This window comes from Poecilia latipinna, unplaced genomic scaffold (genome assembly GCF_001443285.1).
Source record: "Poecilia latipinna isolate Pla-1442-1.1 unplaced genomic scaffold, P_latipinna-1.0 Scaffold3975, whole genome shotgun sequence".
Classification (NCBI taxonomy): Eukaryota; Metazoa; Chordata; class Actinopteri; order Cyprinodontiformes; family Poeciliidae; genus Poecilia; species Poecilia latipinna.
Window position 1 is genome coordinate 1 of NW_015116591.1, and position 11,215 is coordinate 11,215.

General features: G+C 37.5%; 1 pseudogene; it reads left to right on the top strand.

The window, feature by feature from the left end:
- Positions 1-8: 8 nt before the first annotated feature.
- LOC106941992 (type II iodothyronine deiodinase-like) lies at positions 9-2,129 on the top strand (annotated as a pseudogene).
- The last annotated feature ends 9,086 nt before the right edge of the window (positions 2,130-11,215 follow it).

The window sequence follows — 11,215 nt, forward strand, 5'->3', positions numbered from 1 at the left end:
ATCTGGATACATCAAATCAACGTCATAGTTTCCACTGGTCTAATTTCCATCCCTTCTGATTGCAGCCGTTTTTTGTCATCTCAGCTTCCATACATTGTGGTTTCTTTGTACAGGTTTTCCCACGAAGGTCTGTTTAAGCCATTCTCAAGTAAATTCCTTTCCGGAATTGACTGACTTTTATTGAATGTTAAATACCTTCATAAAACCTACAGGAGTACAGTCCGTCTGTCCATCCAACCACTCATTCTCTTCCTCTAAATTAAGATCAGATCATAGCCGTAATAGGCCCAGCAGGTAAACCCAGACATTTTCCAGCTCATTGGGGTGGATCCCAATGAATCCTGATGTCACAAAGAGTTATAGTTCCTCAAATAAGTGCTGGCTCGACCCACCCAGTGGGACATACTTGCACCACCTCTGCTAACACCTTTGGAGGAGCTTCTAATTTCAGCTCTAAAGCAGGAATGTTCAACTTCAGTCGTCAGCGCTCCTTGTCCAACAAGCTTTAGATTACTGCCTGTATCAACACAGGTGTTGGGAATGGCCAAATTATTTCTTCAGCATTTCATCAAGTTCTGCAGAGGCCTGTTATTGAACAATTTTAGATGTGATGAACGAAATGTCTAAAACATAACCAACACTGGCAATGGTGGCCTGAAACAAGACATTGTTGTTGTAAGGCAAAGCCCAGTCACCCTTCAGAGGAACATCAGTTTATCTTCCTGTATCCAGGATCATTGTCATGATCCACATCTCATAACAATAGCTAAATGCACTATTAATTCCACAGATTCATATTTTAGTTCAGCTTCTTCTCAACTAAAGACCAGGGCAATTAACCCATTAAGGTAGATAAGCGCTTGATCCCTTAATCCATGGCTGGCTTCTTCCTGGCATCATTTAGGAACAAGACACTGAAATTCACTTGATGCAGAGAACATCTCTGACCTGCAGGCAGTTCCTTTTTCCATTTTCCATGTGTTTGTCTATGATTCTGACTTAAAACGCTCAGGCTTTACAGATGTCATGTGTGTCATCGTATTGGCGTGAAAAGACCTACTGTGTCGACAAGCAAACGGTTAATATATAGAAAGTTAACCACCCAAGCACAGAACATCGTGGAGCTCTATTAATTGTTGAGAGAAAGAAACTCCAACCCGTGACACAAGTAAGACCTAAACAGTGTTCAAAACACTGCAGTGTAATAGTGTAAGTGTAATACAGACCTATGATCACACAGAATATGAGTGAATCAGAGATTGTTGTCTATAAGAAATAAATGTTAGCATTTGTACCTCCTCAGGTGAAACTTGGCTGTGAGGCACCAAACTCCAAGGTGGTGAAGGTTCCCGATGGACCTCGGTGGAGCAGCACTGTTGTCCCATGTGGGTCAAGGATCCAGACTGGAGGTGAATGTCGCCTTCTGGATTTCGAGTCAACAGATCGCCCTCTGGTGGTGAACTTTGGCTCGGCCACCTGACCCCCATTCATCAGCCACTTGCCTGCCTTCCGGCAGCTCGTGGAGGACTTCAGCGACGTGGCTGATTTCCTGTTGGTCTATATTGATGAGGCCCATCCTTCCGATGGCTGGGTAGCCCCTCCCATGGGGCAATGTTCTTTCAGTTTCCAGAAACACCAGAACCTTGAGGAGAGAATAGGAGCTGCACGCCAACTCATCGATCACTTTTCCCTACCACCACAGTGCCAGCTAGTGGCCGACTGCATGGATAACAATGCCAACATTGCTTACGGGGTGGCAAATGAACGGGTCTGCATAGTGCACCAAAGGAAGATCGCCTACCTGGGAGGAAAGGGACCATTTTTCTACAACCTGAAGGATGTGAGGCAGTGGCTGGAACAGAGTTACGGCAGACGGTAGGAGTTATGAATGACATGACAGAGGACACATGAACACAGAGCCTCATGGCTTTGTATAAGGTAAAACTGAAAAGGGTTTGTCATAAAGATGTCAGCCATCGGGCTCTAAACAACTATTTCCTGGAACTGCAGAGCACTTTTTTTGTTTTCATACACACCGAGTGTGTTTTGTCCGCGTTTGTACCGATTTGCTGCTGAAAAACATGTTCTAAAGAAGAAAAACACTAATTTCCAAATTTGAAAATATTTAAGAAAGATTTTGTGATTATTTTTAGAAGGATTGTATATTTTTTACATCTTTTGTAGATGTTTTTTGCACTATTCCAACAAGTTAACATTTATCTGCACCTTTACCTTCTTGATTTTCCATGCAGGACATGCTACAGCATTGTTCTCATTCATGTTTTGATATGAAACCAAAACAGATTTAATGTGGCAGACATTTGACTCAATGTGGCCTTTCCTTTTCATCCCATTGTTATTTTAAATTAAGTTCCTTCTTACAATAACTGCATGCAGAGGACATTATTCCATTGGTTAAAAAAAAAAAAAAAAATCTAGCTTAGGGCCACAGGTCTTCATGGTTTGTCTGTATCTTATTTCCCAGTTCCACTACTTTAATACCACCTCAGGGATTCAGGGTAGCAATTGTGTGCTTTTAGTTTCAGTCTATGTGTGCTTAACTAAAACATAAAGCCCAGCTTTAATCTTATCTGGCAATTAAAACTTTCCTCCAGCTGACATGAAGCTTTGCTGTGCTCACTAACATTTAGAAACACTTCTATATGCCTTGCTGTTTTGGAGAGATTTTGTGATTTTGAAATTCCCTGTTTCCACAGGTTGAATTATGCAGAAAGTTCAGGCTTTTGAAATACCTCAATGCTGAAAATTACATTTGGACTAGACTAGATAATGAGGATTCCCCTTAATAAAAAAGCTGTTTGTAATTATTTAGGCATGACAAAAGCCTTTGGTACGTTTACTCATCAGTTATAGGTTGTACCACATTTTTATTTGACAAAGGGACTCTTTTTAAATTATTTGTCTTTTGAATGATTGCTGGGGGGTTTGGAAAGAGATTTGGTTGGATTTTGGAATTGGTAGATCCAGCTTCCCACTTTGTAACATTTCAACAGTGGACAAACACACTGCTGTACCGCACAAATCCGTCTAAAAGTAGGTGAACTTCACAGGGTGTTGGTGAGGTCAGGCAAGCATGAAGAAGTCAGTGCGCTCCCCGTTAGAGAAGAATGGATCACGGTAAGTCATGGAGGGTTTTGAGCATGCATGAAAAGTCAGAAAAGAATAGAAACAACTTTTATTGTCCAGTAAAGGGGAAATCAGGGAGATAACAGCAGCAACAGTTATAAAGATTTACTCAGTCTTGAGCAGTCTTTTTGCAGTTGCTGTCTGGCACATATTGATTTGCTAGTGATGATTGGGACAAGATATATTGTTTTGCTCCACTACCTAAATCCTCATCATTGATTGAATGAAATGGCTCTTGTACTAGATGTCAGACACAGCTTTAGAAAAAAACCACGTTAGCCTGGAAAGATTAAACTAAAAACATTTTACAGTTATGTTATTTTTAAAGATACACCAATAAGTTTGATCCAAAGATTATAAATGTTCAAGGATCCTTTGATCAACACACAGATTAGCTAAAAAGAAGTCAGAATTTTATATTTATTTTTTTACAGGCAACATAGCTAGCAACTCTTTAGTCTAAAAAACGCAGATAATTTGATCCATTCTTTTTTGAATTTACTATACATCTGGTAAGAGTTTATGACATGCTATTCTGTACTGGTTTCAATGCTACAATCACTATCAAAACGTGCTATTTTTGTGTGTTGCAGTTCTCAGAATTAGCAAGTAAAGAAAACTGGAAATCAGCATCAGTCAGAAAAATCTGATCTGTCCAGCTTTTATTCTTATCTCAAGATCTCCAAACATTCACAACATGTGAATAAATAACTTCCGGACTGCTTCAGTATTGGTAGAACTAGAGGCATGATTTACTGCACAAATCCTTGGCATGACTGTGATGCTACAGAGTAAGCAGTGCTGCAGTAGACAGACCTCAGATCATATATCTGTTCTGTATTCTGGAACAGAAAAGCACCTGGAATTCTTGAAGAAACAAGGAAAAAAATATTTTGAAATGGAAAAAAAAAGAGAAAATAAGCCCAGATGCCTTTTGTTTCAGCACTTTTGCACTAAAGGGGGTCACATGATTAGTTTGAAAGCCACATTAAATCTATTTTGTTTCAGAGAAAGATTTACCAAGGCATGCAAATTTTCCTCTGTTTGTTGGAGATAAACCACAGTTTACCAGGACTATCTGTTTTTACTTTTGTAAATTACACTTGTTCAGGTGTATGAGATGTCAGGATCAGACATACTGCCAAAACAACTATAACAAGAAAAATCTTTTGCACTAACGTGACTACCACCAGCTCCTAAACTACAAGAAAAGTGACTCGTTAACTGGTGCAAACCTTTGTAAATTGGCCTGCAAGATTACAGGTAGAGATTTATATTGACACAACTCATGCTACCTTCATAGAACATTTTAATGTTTTGCAGGATATCTTAAAGATGACTGGATTGCTGCAGATGTTTTAGTCAGGCGAGGGGGATTTGTATTCCAGCAACAGAAACTTGCTTCCTGAGTTAGGCTGAAAAAGTTTAATCTAGGATGCAATAAGAGCCAGCAAGCTTCCAGGTTCAGAATTCCCTTTATTCAGCTCCTAATGCAGAATTCATACATGTACATACAGAGATTTTTTTTTTAAAATGTATTCTCTACCTGTTAGGATGGACAGATAGATGGCAGAAAATAAATGAAGGAATATGAAACAAAGCCAGGCAGAATTTTTTTCTCCGGACAGATGATTTGTCCTGCCCTCAGTGATAAAGGTGTGCAAATGAAAACCTTTGACGAAAGAGTTAGCGGCTCAGTCTCTGGTTGGATAATAGACAACACTTTGTCATCATGTCGCAGGTTCATTGCATCTGTTTTCATTTTCAAGTTCTGTCTCGTGTTACGGTCTCATGCAGACAGCTCTGGTTTCCATCTCTGTTTAAGTGTAACACTTATTTTTATATGTGAAATGGGGGGGAAACACCAGTGGTGAAAAATAAAGTTTAATGTTTGATTTGAAAATGTTTGATGTGTCATCTTTGAGCTATTCTGTTGGTTAATCTCAAGCCATTACTAAGACATGTGACAATAAACATGTTGTCCTCTCAACACCATTAAGAAACTGATGTTTGGAACTTTGTTTTCAGTTGTGTCATCTAAATAGCTGTTTTCAGTACAGCTTTTTCCACTTTGCAATCTTCCCAAAACATAAAGTTAGACCTTTTGAGGAGTTTCAAATGTTACTTTCTCCCATTTATCCTTTGGACATGTTTTAGTTTCATCATGCCATTTGGGGTTTATAAATTCTCCAACATTCTCTGCTGGGGAAAGGTCAGTACGGCAGGCATTTCCTCTTCTTTCTCAAGCATGCCTTTTAGAATGTGAGAAGAAAGTGGTTTTCCAATGCATCCAAGTTCCTGGAGGAGGTCTGGTCTTTCAGACAGCAGCATGTGTTACATTTCTGCATTAATGCTGCCTTTAAAGGAATGGAAATGAGCTTAGCACTGATGTAACCCCAAGCGGTTGCTGAGCCTGAACTTTGTGACTGGTTGAAAACAAGCTGGCCTGGATGCCATCGTTCCTTGTTGCTTCATTTCTTCCAGCAAGGACATAGAATACTCCTCTGTTTCACGACACCGTGCGATGATCCAATCCAGATGTCGTCGATGCCCAGAGACGTGGACCCTGCTTCTATTTCCTCATAAAAAGTTTTAAGATGAAATGACAAGTTTGGTTTGCATTATTATTTGTTTGTGCAGTCAACTGTGCAGCAGCCTAGGACCGTTTTACAATGAAATTATCTAAATGAAACTGACTTTCAGCTACCAACTGTCTGTTTGTTGACAAGCTTTACAAGAGTGGACAGATTGACCAGTGGACCACTTTCTGAAGAGAGCAACATTATGTGCAAAGGGTCAATTGAATAGATTAACAAAGTATTCCGAAATAATTCTCTTGTCCATTCTAGTTCTAAGAGCTGTTGACAAAAGTCGGTGCCATCAAAGGAGTCAGAGTGTTTTTGCAAACAAATATATATTGTATATTAGTCATATATTAATTCACAGTTTATGCAAATCCTGTCAGTGTTTTTATTTAGAATATCTTGCAACATGTAATGCAAGAACGGATGGATATGTGTAAATGAATTTAGCAAGACACAACATGACAATCTACAGCCAATAAATATTTAAGTAAGTTTAAAAATCACTCACTGATTTATTTTTTTCTGTTTTGCAATTTCTTCTTCTTTGCAAATGATAGCAACATGACTTTTCATAAAGTATTTAACTTCCTAAGAGGGTTTAGGGGCTAGCTTCAAAATGTATTTTCCGGTGGACCCCGGTTTGTTGTTCAGCTGAACCTTTGTTCTGATTTATTGACCAGTTAGTCTAAGACAAACAAAATAGATGAAGGACAATAAAATGTGGATGTGTATACATTTGGAAAGGCACCCTTCCTGTTCCATATTACTCCAAGCTTCTAATTTTCCATTATCTCGCCCTTCTGCTCCCCAAAGCTGTCATCCGATATTTGTGACAACGAATCCAGGTCACTACAGCCTTCCCTGGACAGTGTTTGAAAAAGAAGCTTTTGTTGCAGATTCTGGGCAATCACACCCAGTGTTTAAAAGGAAACCGGCTGTCTCCTTACCCCTGAGAAGCACACAGAGTCCAGCCAGACTCCAAGTAATGTTGGAAGAGTGACAACGAAAAGAAGCATTGCAAGAAAGGACACAAATTAGCAACACAATGTCAGCGGAGGTTGGAAAACATGTAAAACAGATTTCACCCATTATGGTTTTATATAAATACCTGCGCATTTCTACTTAATAATTTAAATATTCACAATAATGTTTGGATAGATTCAAGCTGTGGGCTATAAAACATGTTCATTACATTTAATACTCAAAATTATTCTCAGATATTCAGATTAGATTTCATCAGATCAGCTATGCCTGTTTTGAGCTCATTAAGGGATGTGGCGTTTTCGGGCCATGTCATTATTATGTAAATGAGCTGCTGCTGGAGACACCTCCTAACTCGGTGATTACACTAGCACCTCAGACACGTGAAAATGGCTACCAACAGATACACAGTGGCACAACCATACAACCTTGACCCAGAAGCAGAAGAAGTGGAGCCTCCTGAACAACCATCAAGCCAATCACTAAAGGATTAACGACTGGTAAAAATAAGATAACATTTTATATCACTATTTGATGCCTTTGACAAAACATACCTTATATCAATACCTAAATATCCACAATGTTACATTATGACACTGATGAATGTTATGTTGATCAATTACAATACACACAGACGTCGTTCTTTTCACTATGTATTTCTTGTCTTACACTTTATTAATCCTTTTATTTTTATTGTTATTCTTATAAATAACAATGAAAATAAACTTTAAAAACTCTCCCTCATGAAATAATCCTGCATGTTGAAAGTATCATCTACCATTTTAATCAGTTTTCTGCAGAGCAAAGATATAGTTGTTTGCAAAAAGAGCCTATCTTTTAAATTACATTTCATTTCCTCTAACCTGAAAAAGTCCGTTCTACAAGAGGTTTGTCAAAGAAACATGCACCCAGCTTAAAAAAAAACAGAAAATGAAAAAAAAAATGTTATTCACGTCATGCTGTACTCTAAAATAAATCCAATAATATAGCATAAACGTGTAGTTTGAGGCCCTGCTAATATGCTTCATTTTCTACATTTTGTTTTGCTTCCTTATTCATCTTTAGTTATTAGCTATTAATATTACTTTTCTAACTGCACACATTCTAATTAATCAGTTTCACTCAATGTTGAAGTGAAGCCATTAAAAAGATAATTTATCGAAAACGTGTCATTTGTAAAAGTAGTGTACAGGTTTTTTATTGAAAGCAAAGAACCAGATGATAATGAATATTTTGTCTCATCCCTTCCCGTTGGAGTTTTAGGGAGGTTTAGAAAGCGACTACGTTGTTCTACTAACATCTTACCGTTTTGCTTTCAGCACATTAATTTTCACATTTTTCATTTCCATTTTGTACCGTGACTACCTATAAACATATCTCTACATTTGATCACATATGAACTTCAGATGTTTTTCTACAAAGGATGTCAAAATATTTTACTTTGTTTCGTCATAAACAGTGGGAGGAAAGCTGATAACTTACGAAGCACTTGTAAAAGCTCACATTTTTCCTTCGGTATTTTTGGTGAAGAAGCTAATATTTTTGCCTGAATCATTAATCACTATTTGGAAATCAGTGGGCCGGTCGCTGGAAACTGATCAGAAATGGGATACAGAACAACTGTCTGCCTTTCATGTTAACAAGAAACCTCCACGGCAATGAAAACAGCAAGTCTTCTACAAAAACATGTCTGGATATAATAACAATAACAAAAGCTGATTACAGGACATTCATCTCCCCACTGCAAAAACAATGGACCCAACAGTTTATAAAAAGTAGGACACAGATGTAAACAATCAAAGTCTCCACACGCAAATATGCAGAACATTAACATGATTTCTGCTTACTGTTCTCAGCTGAAGCTCTTAGCATGGTTTTGTCCAGTAACATCCTTTTATCTTCATCATTCTGTTTATGAGGTCTAAACTCATTTTGAGTTTAGACCTCTTAAACCTGTCTTGTGACCTCTTAAATTTGTAGCCCTGTAACTTAACATTCTTTAAAGAGCCTTTCTGAGAACAATCTGCTGTCTGAGTTTTAAAATTGTAATCGAGCTGGTTTATGCCAATGACAAAGCCTGCGTTTTACTTTCCTCTTTAGACATGTGTGGCGTAGACACGTCCTTACTGAACTACTAAGAAATTACCAATGCTTGACAAAACAAAGAAGAATTTCAGAAAAATATTACTTTTAAGCTCTGTTGGGAGAAGCAGAATAAATTTAAATTGGTTTTACTTGCTCTGGAAAGATGAATAGACAAAAACCACAACGGAAAATTATACCATTTTGTTTACTGAGGAAAGTATAACTATCCAAATATAATGCCTTCCAGACGTTTTGATTTATATGGGACTGTGGAAAGTGAATAATGCTATATTACAATAAATATATAGCTTATGAAATAGTTATTTAAATGCATTATTCATTTTTTAAAAACTAGGAATAAATACATAAATAATTTACTAAATGTTTATGTAATCATAAATGCCTGAAATGTATTGATTTCATTTGAAGAACTTGATATAATTATGTAATGGCTAATTGATTGTTTCATGTTCCTGCGCTGAAGCATATCAAGAATTGATTTAAAGTGTCAACTTCACCAATCAAACTCAGGGGGCAGGATTAGAGTAGTATCTATAGGGACCGATACTGTTTCAAACATCAAGTCAGGAGAAGTTCCTCCAGGTTTAACGTGTTGACAAAGTCAGTTTTGTCTTCAGCATCTCATCCATTCATTAAAATTGCCTGTTCCAGTAGATGTTTAATATTCCCTCTAGTTTATCCATTTCTGGATTTGTGTCATTAACTCTGCAAAAACAGATGTTTGTGTGATTACCTTGAGAAAAATGGTGGTGGGCATATCCACAGCGTTCACCTCCAGACCTGAGCTGAGCATCCAGCCAGATGGCCTAAACGTACCTACTCAAACATTTTTATTTGGATGTTAATGTACCTACAGAAGAACTCATAGATCTTAAACTTTTTGTCATATTACAAGCCCAAATCTATTAGATCTATTTAAGTGATAAATCACCACGCAACAGCAAATAATTGTAAAGTGAAACCAAAATTATAGCTGGTTTCCAACAATCTTTTTTTTAAAAAGTGTGGTGTGTGTGCATTATGTATTTTTTCACCTGTGTAATTTAATCTCATTATGCATATATGTTTTCTGTGGAGGCCTTATCAACTGCATTGATTAAAATATGAAGCAGTATTAAGCAGGTTTGGTTACAAATCAATACACCAAGATGTGAATATGTCATGGACCAGTATTCAATTCATCATCTGAAATTAAAAACTGCAAACACGCCAAAACACGACACTCCGCCTAAACTAACAAACCAAATAGGGAGACCATTAATCAGAAAAGCAGCCAAGTGCCTCATGGCAACATTTTGCAGCAATTCACAGGTCAGATGAGAGAATCTGTCAATTGGAGAACTATTGGTTGTGGACACCACAAATCTCATATCTTATGGAAGATTGGCAAGAAGAAAGCCATTGTTTAAAAAAAACAAGCAAACAGAAAAACAATCAGAAGTCCCATTTAAGCCACAAATTATGCACGGTGTAAATCAAAAGTGGAACATGCATCTTCTGCAGAAAAGTAACACCCGGAACAAGCCATCCTCACAAGTCTACACGATGATGGCAGCATCACCCAATGCAGCTGCTTTTCTTTCCAGCAGGGAGAGGGAACAGCAAATCTACACTGCACAAATGGTGTCCATCCACTTTGACTGAGCTCCAGCTATTTTGTTATCAATAATGTGCAAAACCAGTTGAGACATATCCAAAAGACACACGGCTGTTAGTTTAGCAAAAGGTGGTATTTCAAAAGTATTGACTTTTTAGAGCTTTCTCTGCCAAGAATGTTGAAAACTGAGTCTGTTTACTTTCATGAACAGCTATGCTCTTCTTTGTGTTGGTCTATTACATAAGATTCCAGATGAAGACTTACAAATTGGGACAAAGTTCAAAGGATATTAATACTTTACCTGTAGGATCCCTGTGTAGGAGTCTGATGATGACTTTGACCAGTTCTTCCTCAAGTCTCAATATGTGGCACATACATAACAATGTTAAATGGTATGGCTAATACCCACTAAAAATGATGATGTACAACAATGACACGCTTTACTTGTAGGAATGATTTAAACAGACACAACAAACAGCAACAAAGGCATACAAAATCCTGGACTTCATTAATGGTCAGTGGTAAAGGCCAACATTTAAAACATATAAGGCAAAACCCTTTAGGCCACAGACTTTTAAGCTGTTGATCCTAATGTTACTTTCACAAATAGTGTTAAAAAGATTCTAGTGCTAAAGAGGATAATCTTTCAAAAAGCCAATACCTTGCAACATCTGTTGATGTTGCAACAGATGTTGGTAATGTTGGTAATTACTCTGGTAATTACCAACATTACCAGTGTTGGTAATGTTTGCCTGCTTGTAAACACCTGATTTAAATGAATGTGTAATTCACAATGCAG